Source organism: Prionailurus bengalensis, chromosome B4 (genome assembly GCF_016509475.1).
Source record: "Prionailurus bengalensis isolate Pbe53 chromosome B4, Fcat_Pben_1.1_paternal_pri, whole genome shotgun sequence".
NCBI classification, from domain to species: Eukaryota; Metazoa; Chordata; class Mammalia; order Carnivora; family Felidae; genus Prionailurus; species Prionailurus bengalensis.
This window is the reverse complement of record NC_057358.1, coordinates 65,257,910-65,276,289: the sequence shown is the minus strand read 5'-3', so window position 1 is coordinate 65,276,289 and position 18,380 is coordinate 65,257,910.

Genomic DNA, 18,380 nt, shown 5'->3' with positions numbered 1-18,380 from the left:
CTATTGTAGAGTATAAATTTTTTAGAGACAGAGAATGACAGAGCATAAAATATGCTTGGTATTTTTTAAAAGACCAATGAATTGTATTACATCAAATAATTTAGCACCAAAAACAAAAGCAACAAAAGACTAAACAAGTAGGACTACACTAACTAAAAGCTTCTGCACAGCAAGAGAAGCCATCAACAAAATGAAAAGGCAACCTACTGAATGGGAGAAAATATTTGCAGATCATAAATCTAATAAGGGGTTAACACCCAAAATATATAAAGAATTCATCTGACTCAATAGCAGTAAAGCCAGTCAACCCAATTAATTGGTAAACAACCCAATTAAAAAATGGGCAGATGAACTGAACAGACATTTTTCCAAAGAGGACATCAAAATAACCAATAGGTACCTGAAAAGATGGTCAACATCACTAATCATCAGGGAATTGCAAATCAAAACCATAATGAGATATCACCTCACATTGTTAGAATGGCTATTATAAAAAGATAAGAATTAACAGGTATTGGTAAGCATATGGAGAAAAGGGAACTCTCCAGCACCATTGGTGGGAATGTAAATTGGCACAGCAATTATGGAAAACAGTGTGGGATTTCCTCAAATATTAAAAATAGAATTACCATATGATCCAGCATTTGCATTTCTGGGAATTTATCCAAACAAAAGGAAAACACTAACTTGCAAAGGTATCTGTACCCACCTCCTGCCATGTTCATTTCAGTATTTACAATAGCCAAGATATGAAAACAACCTAAATGTCTGTCATCAACAGATGAATGGATAAAGAACATGTAAAATATATATGCAATGGAATAGTACTCAGTCATTAAAAAAATGAAAACTTCCCATTTATAACAATATGAATCGACCTTGAGGGCATTATGTGAAGTGAAATAAGTCAGACAGAGCAAGACAAATACCATATGATCTCATTATATGTGGAATCTTATATATATACATATATATCATTAAGCATATTGTATCATTATACACACACACACACACACACACACACACACACACACACTAAGTTCATAGATACAGAGAATAGATGGGTGGCTGCCAGAGGCGATGGGATGAGGGTAGGGAAGGTGAAATTGTTGAAGAAAGGCAAAAGGTACAAACTTCTAGTTATAAAATAAATAAATAATTAGAATGTAATGTACAACATAGCAACTATAATTAATAATATTGTATTGAGTATTTGAAAGTTCTTAAGAGAGTAGATCTTAAAAGTTCTCATCACAAGAACAAAACATGCTGTAACAATGTATGGTGAAAGATGTTAACCAGACGTAGTGTGATGATTATCTTACAAATATCAAGTCATTATGTTGCACACCTAAAACTAATATAATATATGTCAATTATACCTCAAAACTTAAATAACTTGTCATCATCAAAAAAAAAAAAAACACAAAAAACAACAACTTCCAGAAGTGAAAAGGAAGCTCAAATTGGGGATAAGATATTTATAACACATATGACTAGCAAACAGTTAGCAGCAAGTTATATTTTAAAAAATTTTGGGGCGCCTGGGTGGCTCAGTCGGTTAAGCGGTCGACTTCGGCTCAGGTCATGATCTCGCGGTTTGTGAGTTCGATCCCCGCGTTGGGCTCTGTGCTGACAGCTCAGAGCCTGGAGCCTGTTTCAGATTCTGTGTCTCCCTCTCTCTGACCCTCCCCCGTTCATGCTCTGTCTCCCTCTGTCTCAAAAATAAATAAACGTTAAAAAGATTTTTTTTATAAAAAAAAATCTTAAATCAATAAGAGCTTAAATAATCTAATTTAAAATGGGCAGAAACATGAAAACCATGAAAGGTGTTTTAATGAGGAATAAATGCATATGGGCAATGAACATATAAAAACATCCTCCACCTTATTAGTCAAGGAAATACAAATCAATCCTGTAATGAGATAGTGATATATAGTATTAATTGACAAACTCACAAAGTCTAACAACACCAACTGTGAAGAGGTGGTGACTAATGGGATTCCTAATATATTTCTGATAGGAGGCTAATAGTAAGAAAACTGTTTGGAAATATCTATGAAACACCTACCTACTGAGGATGGAGCAATCCCACCCTTGAGTATACACCCAGAGAAACCTTCATTCACGTCCATTTAGTAAATAGGACAAGAATCTTTATAGAAACACTGTACAAAACAGGGGTGATAAAAGCAGGAAATGACCCACATGCCTATAGAAAGGGTGCTAGATAAAGAAAGTATGGCATATTCAACAACAAATTATGACATATCAGTGAAATAACTGAATTATTTCTACCTACAACATGGATAAATTTTAGTAATAAAACACTGACTAAAAACACTAAGCCTCTGAAGAATTTACATATACAACATTATATATATTTTTAATCTCTAAAGTATATTGTATCATTACAAACAGAAACTATGCACAAACTAACTTAGAGCAATAGAATAAAAACTGATAATTGAATAAGAATATACTATATACCAATGGCATAGAATTTAGAGTTTAGAAATGAGCCCTCATATTTATGATCAGCCAGTTTTTGACAATTTTGCCAAAACAATTCAAAGAGAAAACAACAGTTTTCTTAACAAATAGTGCTAGGACAATTTGATACCCACATCCAAACAAAGTTGGGCCCCTCCCTCATACAACATACAAAAACTAACTCAAAGTGGACCAAATACCTACATGTAAGAGCAAAAATGATAAAATTCTTAAAAGAAAACATAGACATAAATTTCCATGACCTTGGAATTAGCAACAGTTTCTCAAGTGTGAAAGCAAAAGCACTAGCAATTAAAGAAATAAGTAAATTGAACTTCATCAAGATTAAAAACTTTTATGCTTCAAAGGATACCATCAAGAAAGTGAAAAGACAGACTACTAAATGGAAGAAAATACATGCAACTTATATATCTTATAAAAGCCTTGTGTGTCTAGATATATAAAGAACTCTTATAACTCAATAATAAAAAGATAAAAAACTCAATTTTAAAATGGGCAAGGGACCTTAAAAGAATTTCTCCAAAAAGATATACATATGGCTAATAAGCACTGAAAAAGAGGTTCAGCATCATCAGTTATCAGGGAAATGGAAATCAAAACCACAATGCGAGACCACTGCACACCCATTAAAATGTCTCTAGCTTAAAGTTTATTTATTTATTTTGAGAGAAAAAGAGTGTGAACAGAGAGAGAGAGAGAGCATGCGCGAGTGGGGGGAGGGGCAGAGAGAGAGGGAGAGAGAGAATCTCATAAACTGTGAGATCCTGACCTGTGTCAAAATCAAGAGTCGAACACTTAACCAACTGAACCACCCAGGTGCCCCTAAAATGCCTGTAATTTAAAAGATAGACAATAACTGGGGCACCTGGGTGGCTCAGTCAGTTGAGCGTCCGACTTCAGCTCAGGTCATGATCTCACGGTTCCTAATTTCAGGCCCCACATCAGGCTCTGTGCTGACAGCTCGGAGCCTGGAGCCTGCTTCAGATTCTGTGTCTCCCTCTCTCTCTGCCCCTCCCCCCACTCACGCATGCTCACGCTGTCTTTCTCTCTCTCTGAAAAATAAATAGAAAAACATTAAAAAATTAAATACAAGATAAATACTAACAAGTATTGCAAAAATTATAAAAAATTAAATGGAACCCTAACTGATGATTAATAGAAATACAAAATGGTGCAGCCACTTTGGAAAACTGTGTGGCAGTTCCTCAAACTTGTACACAAAAAGTTATCACGTGACCCAGAAATTCTACTCCTAAATATATCTCTAAGAAATATAAAAACATATGTCTGCAAAAAAAAAAAAAACCTGCACATGGATGTTCAGAGCAATATCACTCATATTAGCACAAAAAAGAGGAAACAATCTAGATGCCCACCAACTGATAAACAGAAAGATAAAATGTGGTGTATCCACCTCATGGAATATTATTTGGCAATAAATAAGAATGAAACACCAGTACACACTACAACATGGTGAACCTTGGAACGTTATGCTAAGCAAAAGAAGCCAGTCACGAAAGATACCAATCGGTACAATGATTCCATTTAAATGAAATGTCTAGGATAGGCAAATACATAGAGGCAGAAATTAGATTAATGGATGCCTGAGGCTGCAGTGGATGTGGAGGCAGGGAAGACGGCAAAAGGGAGCAGGGTTACTTTGAGGAAGATGAAAATGTTCTAAAATTGACTGTACTGATGAACACTCCACTAGGTGAATACACTAAAAAAATGAATTATACACTTTAAATGATGGATTTGGTATATGAATTATATCCCAATAGAGCTGTTGCTATAAAAAGAAAGAAAGGGAGAGTGAATGACAAAAAAAATCCAGGATAGTGTTTATTTGGAAGTGGGAACTAGAGGAATAGAATAAGGACAAATAAATGTATAGGTATAAATAACTAGAAAGAGTCTAATTCTTGATTGAGAGTTCATGGATGCTCTTTATGTGAATAATACACATATGCACCATACCTACAACCATAAAATAAAAGACGGCTTTGCATGGACCAATGAAGATAATTTGTCTGCAAACGAAGCACTATGATTAACAGCATTCTGTGCAACTAAGGTCCATTTAAAAATTAATTTATTAACATTTATCCTGCTATATTCTATAAATCACATCCCCAGTTCAGAAAACTGGATTAGTGGATCAAATGTGATTGCTTGAATCTGTTACACAGAGATAAAAATGTAATTTTATAACCTAACATAATAAATGCCAGAATGAACAGGCACTGATCTCTTTCAATCTCTCTTCCATCAGGATCAATAATTAACATCTGTTCATTCCCCCATGGTCCCCATTTCCCTCATGCTGATACTCCCTTTGGAATAAATTTGTTTCATTCTATTTACCACCACAGTCTCAGTCATTTTATAGACTACAAAGAAGTGAAAGCAAGAGTATAGATAGTAGCAGTGCTGGTAGAAGGGCCGACATATGAAACCAACAATGTAGTAGGGCTTAAGTAGAGTGCTCTTACATTATAAAATGTGGTTTCTAACTGGTCTCAAAACATGTGCAATCTAAAAATGTGTGTCTTCTTATTCACAACTGTGAAATACCAATTTTGATGTTTGCTTTTTTGTTTGCTTGATTTGGGGATTTTTGCTTTTGCATAATTCTTTATTAGCCTCCTCCAGGGTTATGTTTCTCTTTAATGCTTCTGCTTTTGAAAAGGAAGCTGGGAATAGCTGTTCTCTTACTTGGCACCCTTAGAGCAAAAGCCCCAGCTCTAAACATGTGAGACAGTTTAGAGGAAAACATCAAATGTGAATCTGGAGGCACCTGGGTGGCTCAGTCAGTTAAGCGTCCGACTTCAGCTCGGGTCAGGATCTCCCGGTCCGTGAGTTTGAGCCCCGCGTTGGGCTCTGGGCTGATGGTTCAGAGCCTGGAGCCTGCTTCCCATTCTGTGTCTCCCTCTCTCTCTCTCTCTGCCCCTCCCCCGTTCATGCTCTGTCTCTCTCTGTCTCAAAAATAAATAAACGTTAAAAAAAATTTTTTAAAAAATGTGGATCTGGAAGCCAGTTTCAGCAAATCCCTCCAATTATTAGCCAAGTTACATTTTTGAAACACTGTTTCATGTAACCCATGATGAGATACAATCCAGTGTGTTTTCAACAAACAATATCATTTATTACATGCTACCCCTTTGCATTCTTCATACAAATTTTTGGAAATTTCATATTTCATATGAATATGAAATGTTGCATATTTGAGAAACATAGTGTCATATGAATTTTTTTGTTAATTCAGAGCACGTTGGAATTCTCTTATTCTATACAAAGCCTCATCATTGTTCAATCTAAAAGGTAAAATTTTCTACATCACTGAAATTCAAATTTATGTAGATACTATAAATATTAGCACTGATCTTATTTAAATTAACTTTGACTTACTTAACATTCATTAAAATAACCTCTTCCAGTTTTTCCAGCTGTCTCTTCAATAATAATCTTTTTAAACAAATTTTTATATTGAAGCCAGCTATCTTACATGAACTGACAGCTGTCATTTATTTGTATATCAATATTTCCATCAGAAATGACTAAGCCCAAAAGAATCTAGCTACCAATGTCATACAGCCTTCCAGTCCTTATGATTCTATTTTAAATTTGCACAATTTTGTAGGAATATTATCTTATGAACTATAACATTAGAATAATTCTCCTTCTATAGATTATATCCACAATGAAATAGACTATCTTTCTTAAATATAGGCATAGTTGTCCAAGTAAATATACTAGCTAGTTGTGCACTCTAGTTGTTTAACCTGTTGGGAGTGATTAGGTAATTTAATTATAATTACATAATTATAATTCTCATCAATAGTTTTACCATGAAATTGGCATTCAGTCCTCTACTGCATTATTTTCTGAAATTTTTCAATGCTGTTGTTCATTGTTGTCATTGTCCTTGTGTTGTTAAATTAGAATCTGTTGTATCATAAATAGCTATTTTTCATGGGTCCATTTTTATTGTTAAAACAAATGACACAATCAAGGGAATTCAATCTCCTATATATAAAATGGTAAGAAAAATCTGAACCAAGATGTTTTAAGATTTCAAATCTTGATTTAAACTTTCCCTGCTTTAATGATAACTTGGTTGATACTATTTCTCCTTTGTTTTCAACCTTATATTAGAACCTCAATCTATTCTCATTATATTGGCACCATATGGAAACTTCTTTATAATATTCGCTTCACATCTTAACTTAGTACCTGAGTGCATAGAAATTGTTATGAAAATGTTAGTACAGGCTTTTTCATTGTTTAAAAGTCCTTAAAAGATATCAAGAAAGAATTTTACCCAACCACAGCCGAGATTTAGGGGATTTTATGTGTCATACATGAAAACATTGTACAGTATCTTCAAAAACAAGCAAGTATACTTAAACAGGCATGTAGGCAGGACATAAGCAGGACAGAGATGGTGAGATAGAAATACCACAATCAGTTGTGTTATTTCCGTTTGCTTTCTGTCTGAAAATATTCCAGTGTTCACTTTGGCACACAGCAGACAGAAACACGATTTATCTTCTACATTACCTTTTACCTACACTTTTGAACATTTTACCACATTTTAACAGTGGCACATTCTTCCCCTTTAAATTGTGGGTATGATACCGGACATATGTATTCCCAAATATCATTGAACTTATTCTTGAGATCAGAAAGTAGATCAATATTCTCTGAGTTTTGCAGAGAAAAAAAGTGATAACATCATCTGTACAAGATGAAATTTGCATTCAATTACAAGGACAAGAAAAGGTATTTCTAGATGTTCTAGCAACCAGAAAGTATAGTATACACACATCCTTAATACAAAATATTTGAAGAATTCAACAAAATGAGAAAAGAACAAAAATCTTAAGAACAGCGAAATCACAGTATAAAGGAATTGTCTGTAAGAAGTAAAACTATGTAAATAAAACATAATAAATATTAAATAATTATAAAACTTAATATACTATAAAAATGTCTTGAAAAAGAAGACATGATATAAAAAATATGAATTAATGGCAGTCTTAAAATTCAGTTTAATGAACAAAAGTTAGAATGAGGAAAGGATGGAAGAAGAAAGCCAAGTTGAATTTATTATAATATATGGAGGTTTTTAATACATGCTTAGATGCAAATATTCAAGGAAAATAACCATTATATTATAGTATCTAAAAACAGATGTTCCCAAAATAAAAACAAAGTATATGCCTTCATATTAAGAGAAGAAAACAGAGTAGTCAATATAGCAAAAGAAGAAGGAAAACAATCAGAAACCATGAAAAACAATAAATTTTATGACAAGATAACATAAGGCCAAATATTAGTTGAGATAAAGCCAATAGGAAACCTCACCTATTTGTATCAAACACTGTCAGATTAAGTAAATAGTATATATGTCCCAACAATAGGACTTTGGCAAAATAAATTCTATCACATACTGCATTAAGAAATGCCACACTCCAGGGGTGCGTGGGTGGCTCATTTAAGCATCAGACTCTTGGTCTTGGCTCAGGTCATGATCTCAAGGTTCATGGTTTGAGCCCCATTCGGGCTCCTTGCTGACAACATGGAGCCTGTTTGGGATTCTGTCTCTCCCTCTCTCTGCCCCTCCCCTGCTCTCTCGTGCTGTCTCTTTCAAAATAAATGAACTTAAAAAAATAACTTTCTTACAAAAAAAAATCACACTTCAGAAGAATACTTGATATCAGAAAATTATTTTTATAAATTTTAAAGAGAAATTGCAAGCGAAAGATTTCATACACAAAACCAGTGGCTTCTGAAGAGAATAACACATAGCAGTACAGGAGAGGATGGTTGGGAGGTACTCGTAGCCACCATCTGTTACATTGGATGCATAGAAAGAAGTTTAAAAGTACATCAGTTGTGGGGTGCCTGGGTGGCTCATTCGGTTAAATGGCGGTCTTTGGCTCAGGTCATGATCTTGTGGCCTATAGATTTGAGCCCCGCATCGGGCTCTGTGCCAACAGCTCAGAGCCTGGAGCCTGCTTTGGATTCTGTGTCTCACTCTCTCTCTGCCTCCCCGGCTTGCACTCTCTCTCTCTCTCTTAAAAATAAACATTTAAAAAAACCAAAAAATAGAAAAAGTAGATGAGTTGTGACTCTTTCAGGACAGTGTTTTTTGCTATGATTGTTTTTTCATTTTAATGAAAGTGTCTTTTGCTAATCTTTTCCTCGATTTTGATACATTAATTTCAACATAAAGAATGAGACAGAGCTAAACTGTTTTCGCAAGATTAAGGAAAGAAGAATTTGAATTTAACCAGAGGCAAGTGATAGATTGGAGCCAACAAGACTGGGAACTAAAGGAAAGTGTCATAGAGAAACTTCTGGTGATAGCAAGGCCTAGAAGGAGCATCAGAGAACAGACATGTCTAATGAGATTTTAAGGTTCTGCTATGACCCCCTTAACATTACTCCATCTGTAAAGCCCTCATTGTTCACATTGACATCTGTGTGAGCAGATGTTCGAGTGGGTTTGTACAGGTGCTGAGTTGCGTGCCAGAGCGATGTGAGAACGAGGGGAAAGAAAGCACATAGCAGCCCAGGGGAGGAGGGGTAGTGTGCTCCGGGCTGCCATCTCAGTTACATTTGGATGCACAGAAAGAAAATTGAAAGTAGATAAAACAGGGGTTCCTGGGGGGCTCAGTCTATTGGTCCTCTGACTTTGGCTCAGGTCATGATCTCACAGTTCATGGGTTTGAGCTCTGCATCGGGCTCTCTGCTATCAGCGTGGAGCACCCTCTGGGTCCTCTGTCTCCTCATCTCTGCCCCTCCCTCACTCGCACGTGTGTGCTCTCTCTTAAAAATTAAACATTTTTTAAAAAGTAGATAAAACTGTGACTGTTTCAGGACAATGCATTATGCTGTGATTGGTTTTTTTCTTTATATATAATTGTAATATACTTCAAATAAAGGGAACATATTTTACTATAAATGTCAATGATTTTCTAACATTGAAAAAAATCCTTTCGACATTACAGTTCATTCAGTCAGTATCTATTGCGCAGCTACTCTATGTCAGCCATTCTTCTGGAGACTTAAAATTCATCAGTGATCAAAAATACAAAATAATCTAATTCCATCATCTGATGGTGATTAAATTCCACTCAAAGAGTCAGACCATAAACTATACATAGTAAATGGATGATATATGTATGGCAGAATTGGATAATGGTATTAAATAAAGAGAACAGATTAAGAGGAATCACTGGTGCTAGGAAGGGTAGGTTGTCATTTTAAACAGGGTGGTAGAATAAAATAAATAAATAGGGTAAGCCTTTGGGAGGTCTTTCCTTTAAGCAAAGACTTGAAGCAAGGAAAGCATTAAACATAAAGCTCTCTGGAAAGAAGAATGTCCCAGGCAAAGGGAATAGCCAGTGAAAGACCCTAAAATAGATAATCCTTAGAAATTCAAAGAAAAGCAAGCTAGCCACTAGGCAGCAATGCAGGAAGTGAGGAACAGAATGGTCAGAGATGAATAAGTCAGAGTACAAGTACATGTAGAACATGTAGGACTTTGGGGGCTATTGTAAGGAATTTGGCTTTCTTCTAACTTAGGAAGCCATTACAGGGATTTCAGAGGATGAGTGACAAAATCCAATTGTTTCACCAAAAATCAGCCTAGCTAGTATGTCAGGTAGGTTCTAACTGTATTATTGGGAGGCAGAGAGACCAATGAAAACACTATAGCAACAATCTGGGTGAAATATAAATGGCCACTCAGCAGCGTAATCATAGTTAAAAATGGAGAGAATTGATTCATTTTTAATATTTTTAATGTTTGAATCAAGATTTCCTGGCAGATTAAAAAATGACTAAAAGTCTGTTGGCATAAACAGCTAGAAGGACTAAGCTTCCCTCAAGTGAAATGGAAACACATAGAGAAAGAGTAGATTTGGAAGCAGAACAGAAGCTTCATTTTGGAGAAGTTTAGGTTTGAAACTGTGTAGCCAGGGAGTGGGCAGTTGTATGTATGAGAGAAGTCCAGACTGATGACATGAATTTGAAAGTAAACTGTATATACTTGGAATTTAAAGCCACAGTGTCATCAAGGGTGAATATAGGCATAAAAGAAACAAAAGGACTGAGCCCCAGGGCATTGATTCCCACACGGAGGCATGGATCCAGTATAGGAAGCAGTAAAGTAGACTAAGAAGGCACAGCAGAGGTGTTGGAGGAAAGTCAGGAGTGTGCAGATTTCTGCAAGTCAGGCAAAGAAAGTGTATTAAGGAGAAGGATGTAATCAACTGAGTCAAATGTTTCAAAAAGATCAAGTACGATGAGGGCTGAGAATGGGCCAATAGACGTGTGACTTAGGACCTTAATACACACATTTCCAATGGAAGAATGAGGCCAGAGTCTGGCTGGGAGAAGGAGAGCAAGGGGTTAAGACACAACTGGAAGAGAAGAATTTGAAATAGTGAGCAGGATGGCTGCAAAGAGAAACAGAAGAATCGGACTGTATTTGGTGGAGACAATAGGGTCAAGAAAAGTTTTATTTTTTTTAAGATGGAGAAATAATATCATGCTTGTATACTGTTAGGAATAGTGGTATAAACAAGGAAAACATAATAACACAAGAGGGAAGTAGAATCTCTGGAGCAATTTCTTTCTGTGAGAGGAGCTGAGGTCCAATGCACCCATGAAAGGATTGGCTTGAATCAGGTGCACAGGCAGTTCATGTATCAATTGCTGCCAGAGCTTTTAGCTGCTGGTGTTGGTAGGTTGGTCAATGTGATGCACGGACCTAAGGAAGTTTTCCTGTGAATACTTCAGGGCTCTCTGTGGAGAAGGAAGCAAGGGTGTCAGCTGAAAAGGGAGGCCGGGGTGGGGACATATATTCAAAGTCTGAGAGAGGAAGAGGAGAGAAAATCTTATAGGAGAGCAGAGGGAAAGCAGCCCAGGGAAATGTACTATGATTGCAGAGCAGAATTAAGGGTCTACTTTCAGGTTCATGGCCCTGAATTTGAAGTAGGAGTGGTCAATGTAGTCACACGTTTTTTTCCAGTCATGTTAAGTTTCAGGGATATAGGCAAAAATTTTTGATGGAATAGGAATAATTGAGAGAATGAGCTGAAAAGATAGAAGATAGTGATACAAGAAAAGAGTGCATGGAACTGTGTAGTTATTTGTCTCCTATAAGGAAAGAAAATCTTACCACTGTAAGTCACAACAAATACTTTCTAAAAATATTGTAAATAGATTGATTTAAAGTCATTTGTTCACATTTTTGCAGGGCTGTTACTGAGAATCTCTATGAGTGAACAAAATGGACCAAGTCTCTACCTTAATGGAGCTTAATTTGAGGGTAGGAAAGATGTATTAATCAATAATTCTAATTAAGACATGCAACTCTTACATACTGTGTAGCAAGAAGACCTAGCCTAGTCTATTAGAGAACTTGTGGTTGATGGAAACTTCACCGGAAGAAGGGATACTTCAGTGGTGACATGAAGAATGGACAGTTGTGAGAATGATGGAAAACAGAGAAAACTGCCTATGCCAAGATCCTTAATACATTAGAAGAAATGAAAGATGCTGATTATGGGTGGAACACATACTGGCAGAGTGAGGAGCAGTACAAGGCGACACTAGGTAGGAGCCAGCCCATGCAGTAGTATGACTACTATTCATTTGAACTTTCTAATAGTGGAATGGTTGCCCATAGATAGTAAAGTTTCGGGTTTATGTTTCTTTTTAATATTGAAAGAAAAAATTGGAGGTGTGCAAGAGTGAAATAAAGATAAAGAACACTGAAGGCAGGGCATTTCTGATGGAGTAGGAGGATTCAAAAATATTTTTCCACATACTGAACTTGAGGCGACTGAAATGTCTAAATGTCTATGTCAAGTAATCCCAATCATTTGCTGAGGGTAAGAAGGAAGCAAGGTCTTAAAGGATAGAGAGGAAAATTCTGAAAGAGTTACTGAACAGCAAGAGAAAGCTACATGAGTTAATGTTGATGCTGAAGGGCTGAAGCATCAAAATAAAACAATTATGCCACAAAATACCTTGAGGGCATTATGCTAAGTGAAATAAATCAGACAGAGAAAGACAAATACTGTATGATCTCACTTATATGTAGGATGTAAAAACAATGAACTCACAGAACAGAGAGTAGATTGGTGGTTGCCAGGGGCAGAGGGCTGGGGAAGATGGGGAGATGTAGGTCAAAATGTACAAATTTCCAGTGATAAGATGACTAATTTCCAGGGATCTAATGTGCACCATGGTGACTAGAGTTAATAGTACTATACTGTATACTTGAAATTTGCTATAAGAGTAGAGCTTTAGGGGTGCCTGGGTGGCTCAGTCAGTTAAGTGTCCAACTATTGATTTTGGCTCAGGTCATAATCTCACAGTTCGTGAGTTTGAGCCCCACATCAGGCTCCATGTTGACAATGCGGAGCCTGCTTAGGATTCTTTCTCTCCGCTTCTCTCTTCCCCTTCCTGGTGCAAGCTCGTACTCTCTCTCTCTCAAAATAAATAAATAAAATTAATAAACTAAAAAAGAGTAGAGCTTCAGTGTTCTCAACATAACAACAAAATGATAATTAAATGAGGTAAATGATGTGTTAACTAACCTTATTGTGATAACCATTTTGCAATATATACATATATCAAATCATCACATTGTACACCTTAAATTTACACAATGTTGTATGTCATTTATATCTTAATTAAGCAGGAAATAACCTCAGTTAAGCCAAAGGTTATATAAACTGACAAGGGTATAAGAGGTTGTGACCTTAGAGTGGGATGTCTGAATTGGTGACTGTAAGTGGGGCAGTTTGGGGTAGCCAGAGGTACAGGATGCACACATAGAAGGGAGAATCTCAGAAGGTTGGGAAAACATCATTTCAGGCAGGTGGACGAGGTATTAGTAGTCAGATGGTCTGACCCAGAGATGAGTGGGGTGTGAGCACATGAACAACTGCTGCTTGAGAAATGCTGCAGGAGGAAGTTAGGTTAAGGCAAACATGTGAAAGACACTGAGATATCTAAGAGTTTGCACATCATGGATCAGGAATGGCAAATGGTGCAGTTAGAAGGCATAGAGGAATCTAAAGAGGTGAGAGACCAGATCAATGGAGAGGGACCCCAGAAGTATTAGGAGAATTTGAACTTGGGAGTAGTGGGATGATCAGAGTGTCTGAGGGCAGCAGGAATGCCAAACAGCAGATTTCACTTCAGCAGTCCCCAGAGAATGCTGGATGCTCTGTTTCCCAGGGCTGCTGAAATCTGGAAAAGATGCCCCTTGTCTTGTGATGGGGTGGAGAGCAAGCTCTCTTGATCTCTTTGGGTAACAGCTCCTAGAGAATGTTTCTTTTACTAAATTGCATTATTCAATAGCTCAAGTTTATTTTAATTTTCTGAAAAAGTTAACAGTTTTCCCAAAAAGAAGAAAGATTAATAGCTTTTGGTAAGGGTTGGGAGTATGAGTCACTCAGTCCCCAAGGACCACCCCCATGCCCTGTGGGCTGATCTAGAAAGCAAGCTCTCTAATGTAAAGTATGTATTCTCATCTTCTGCTGTTTGATGGCACCTGGCTTTGGATGAAGTGGTCTGTATTTCTACCATAAATGGAGACTCTGCAGCTGAGGTATCACACAGTCTTCAATTAGCTGATTCTCTTATTCTAAGTTGTTTTTGACAAAAGTCAACTTACGCAACCCATTTTGGCTAAATGAATCATTCGCGTACTCTTATAAATTGCATCTATATCATGAAAGCAATGACTAAAGCACTTCAAAATCTCTTTACATAATGTGATTTGTTCTCTCTGCGTAAGAAAAGTTTTATGAGTTCATGCTGCTCACTAACTGCCATGTGTGTGGAGGGTGCCCTACATAGGCTCTATGCCGAGCTACTCAAGGGAAGCAGCACCAAAAGAAAGTTTCAATCAAATGTTTATCATTTAGGCTGCTATCTTGAATCTCTGCCTCATTAGTCCCTTAGTGATTAGTTAAGGACAATTTAGGAATAAAAAAGAGGTTTGTTTTAAGCTGTCTTGTTTTAAATCAAAAGTAACAGAGATAAATTATACTTCTCTATCATTGTTTCTGATTCCCTAGACTTCAACTCTTCTCAAATAGCAAGTATTCCCTTCATTGAGAGAAAGACTGAGAGCAAGAGCCCACCATAAGGTACCACGTCTAAAATTTCAAATGACCATGAACCTTCCTTTGCTCTCTGAATTTGGTAGTCCCATTTCTGTTCTTAGGAAAGCTATTAATTTAGGGATTCCTTTTTTTTCTTATTTTTTTTAACATTTATTTATTTTTGAGAGACAGAGCATGAGCAGGGGAGGGGCAGAGAGGGAGGGAGACACAGAATCCGAAGCAGGCTCCAGGCTCCAAGTTGTCAGCACAGAGCCTGACGTGGGGTTCGAACTCACAAATTACAAGATCATGACCTAGGCCAAAGTTGGATGCTTAACTGGCTGACCCACCCAGGCGCCCCTAATATTAATAATTCTAAAAGACACTGAGTGTTTACTCAGAACCATTTATCAGTAACTGGTTATGTTCTTGGTAGGTACAATTACAACTCTAATTTTTTTTTATGTTTATTTTTGAGAGAGAGACACAGAGCGTGAGCTGAAAAGGGGCAGAGAGAGAGGGAGACAACAGAATCCAAAGCAGACTCCAGGCTCTGAGCTGTCAGCACAGAGCCCGACGTGGGGCTCAAACCCACGAACCGTGAGATCATGACCTGAGCTGAAGTCTGGTGCTTAACCAACTGAGCCAGCCAGGTGCCCCACAGCTCTACTTTACTGACAAATGAAGAAACAGAGTCATGGAAACTTTCAATCGCCTCCCCTGAACCATACAATTTGTAAGTAATAGGGCCAGGTTTTTATTCAAGAAGCTTAACTCAAAGACTTTTATCTCAAAAATTGTACTCTTCCACCTTAATGAGGCTGAGAGAGGGGTAGATGGAAAGGGCAGTCAGCTACCTTTCCATCCAGAGTGTTAAGAGTTTATTCTGTCACCTCTCAATCTCTATGTTCAATACAGTGATTCTAAACCCTAGAAGATCCAATGTTTCTTTTTTAACAAAAGTTTTGCAATACGTCCTTCATGTTCTGAAATAAAATTCATAGCATGAAATGAAGAATTAACTGAATTGGCTTGGGCTGTCCAAACCCTGTTTATTCAAAAATTTGACCCTTGACCAGCTTCTGGAAGGTAATCTCTAAGCTTTTAAAATACCTTGCCTGAAAAGAGTGTCTTCGTGTACCTGGGGTTTGGGGCCACAACAAGTAGTTTATGCTAATAAAGTAACTTATGGTCAGGGCTTTGGGCCAAAAAGTATCAATCTGATCTCAGAGGAACTAGAGACAGAGTAAGGTCAGCCATGTAGGCACTCCACAGTTACATGACTGCCCCCCTAATTAAAACCCTGACAACATGGCCTAAGTAAACTTCCCTAGTTGGCAATACTGTATGCATGCTGTCACATATCGTTGCTGGGAGAATAAAGCATTGTCCACATGACTCCCCGGGAGAAGACAACAGAGAGCTTAGATCTGATCACTTCCAGTGCTGCCCTATGCATACAGTTACTGTAATATAAAAGAATACATGGAAGGAAAATTATTTGCAATAAAACAATAGGTGTTTAAATATGAAATTGTTTGCACATGACTATAATATGCAATGTCGGATGCTTGAACTTAGGTCTAAAACCAACTGGCAGCATGTATCTTTGGAGGCACAATTTTTCCAAATGGTTAAAAACTCTTGGTAAATTCCCAAAATATAACATTCCCTCAATAGCACTATTCCTGGAAGATTAAATATATTTCAACACTATGCCAAAAATACTGTCTGTTTACATGTAAAACAGAGGTAAGTTTAGGTTCAGATAATTATGGGTAGATTTTCATCTACCTGGATGTTCTTTGCAGACCAATAAAAAGTCACGTAGGATGCTAGACAATTCTTTCTTTTGGAAGGCTGTCCTGAATATCACAGGACTTCCAGCCTCATTAAATGAGACAGAATGGTGACACCCAAAAACACCTCCCTGGGAGCAGTGTCAATCCTATTGAAAACCACTGATCTAATAATATTCTTTCTTTCTCCATGGTATTAGTCTCTGTGACATTTCTCAACTCATTCCTATTGGTCATTGATTCCCTGAATTCCTTCTTAAGGCCCTAGGGAGTGAGGGACTCACAGCAGTTTATATGCATACGTGCATAGAGCATAACAAGCACAGCAGGATAATATCTTTAGGTATTTACCACTGTTGTTACTTTTTATTTTTTCCTCCTTGGAGCTTCTTTCCACATCTTTCTTCTGCTTTCCACAGTCCTTCTCAGGGGAGAAATATGATAAAGGGGGGAAAAAGAGTTTCTTCCTGGCTTTTTTGTGTCAAAAGCCTCATTGGAGCATGGAGAAGATTTAGTCAAACTGAGGCAGAGTTTTCCTCCACTTCAACTCTTATGAGACTAGAACAAGTTTCTACAGACTGGGTGGTGGGAAGCTGAGCCAAGATGAGAAGGCCCGACCTGAGCGAATCATAGGGACAGGAATGAAGGATTTTAAAGCAAAGGATCACTCTGAGGTAGCATTTAATTCAAGGACCTGGTGGCTGGGGGAAAGCTGACCTTACTCAGTTCCACTGGAGGGAGTACTGCTCATCATGCATACCCAGTGGTTAAGCTTCCTACTGGTGAGGGCCTTCCCTTGGAGCACAGTCCCCTCCAATCTGAATGCCACCTAGCAGGGGGTGATGTCTACCTATGAGATAATGCTTTGGACACTTTCTGATAAATTCCAACTACCACTGACTCACTTGGATCTGCTGGCAATGTCTCAGTATGGAAGAAGGGGTAGAAATTTGATTTGTTATAGAATTGGATTTAGGAAAAGTCACTGTAATTGTTTTCGGGTGGGGTTGCAGCTCAAGATCTTCCTGAGATGATGTATGGCCTAATACATATCCATTATGCTAGCAGAACTGGAGCCAACTCAAGTGCGGCATCACCTCAAACTCAGATAAAAACAAAGATGTCACCTCATTTCTCTTTGTAGCAGAGAGATGGTGTGGCTATTCAAGGACAAAAGTTTGTTTGTTTCTTTGTTTGTTCATTGGGTATGAGAAGGAAAGGGGTATGAATGGGAAGAAGTACTAATTGGGTTTTTGTTTTAATTTTGTATTTATTATTTAGTTTGGCTCAGGAAGCACATCAATATTGACAGCAGCTGAGTCAGCTTATTTCTATAGCTGTGGGTACTTTGTGGAGACCTCCCTGAATGTGGAAGCCTGTACAAAATTGACCACTGGTCCACTGTCTTTTAAAGGACAACAGACTGGTGGAGCGCCTGGGTGGCTCAATCGGTTAAGCCTCTGACTTTGGCTCAGGTCATGATCTCACAGTTGGTGAGTTCGAGCCCCGCAACAGGCTCTGTGCTGACAGCTCGGAGCCTGGAGCCTGCATCAGATTCTGTGTTTCCTTCTGTCTCTGCCCCTCCCCCACTTGTGCTCTGTCTCTCTCTGTCTCTCAAAAATAAATAAATGTTAAAAAAAAAATTAAAGGACAACAGACTGGTTATGGGCAGAGAGTGCTGTTTGTCCCACTTGGTCCAGATTGCCCTTCATTCCCCTTCACTCTCCCTGCCTCTCCTATTTCCTAGTCTTCATCTTTAAGAAATTTTTTGACATTCGAAAAAAAGCACAAGATTAGAAGTCCTGCGCCACACGGAACTTGTTTTGATGTAACTTTGCCATCAGAGACCCACCCTGGACACATCAGTATGGGTGCCTCTCTGGGTCCTCAAAGACTCCATGTCAGAACACATGGGCCATATGATGAG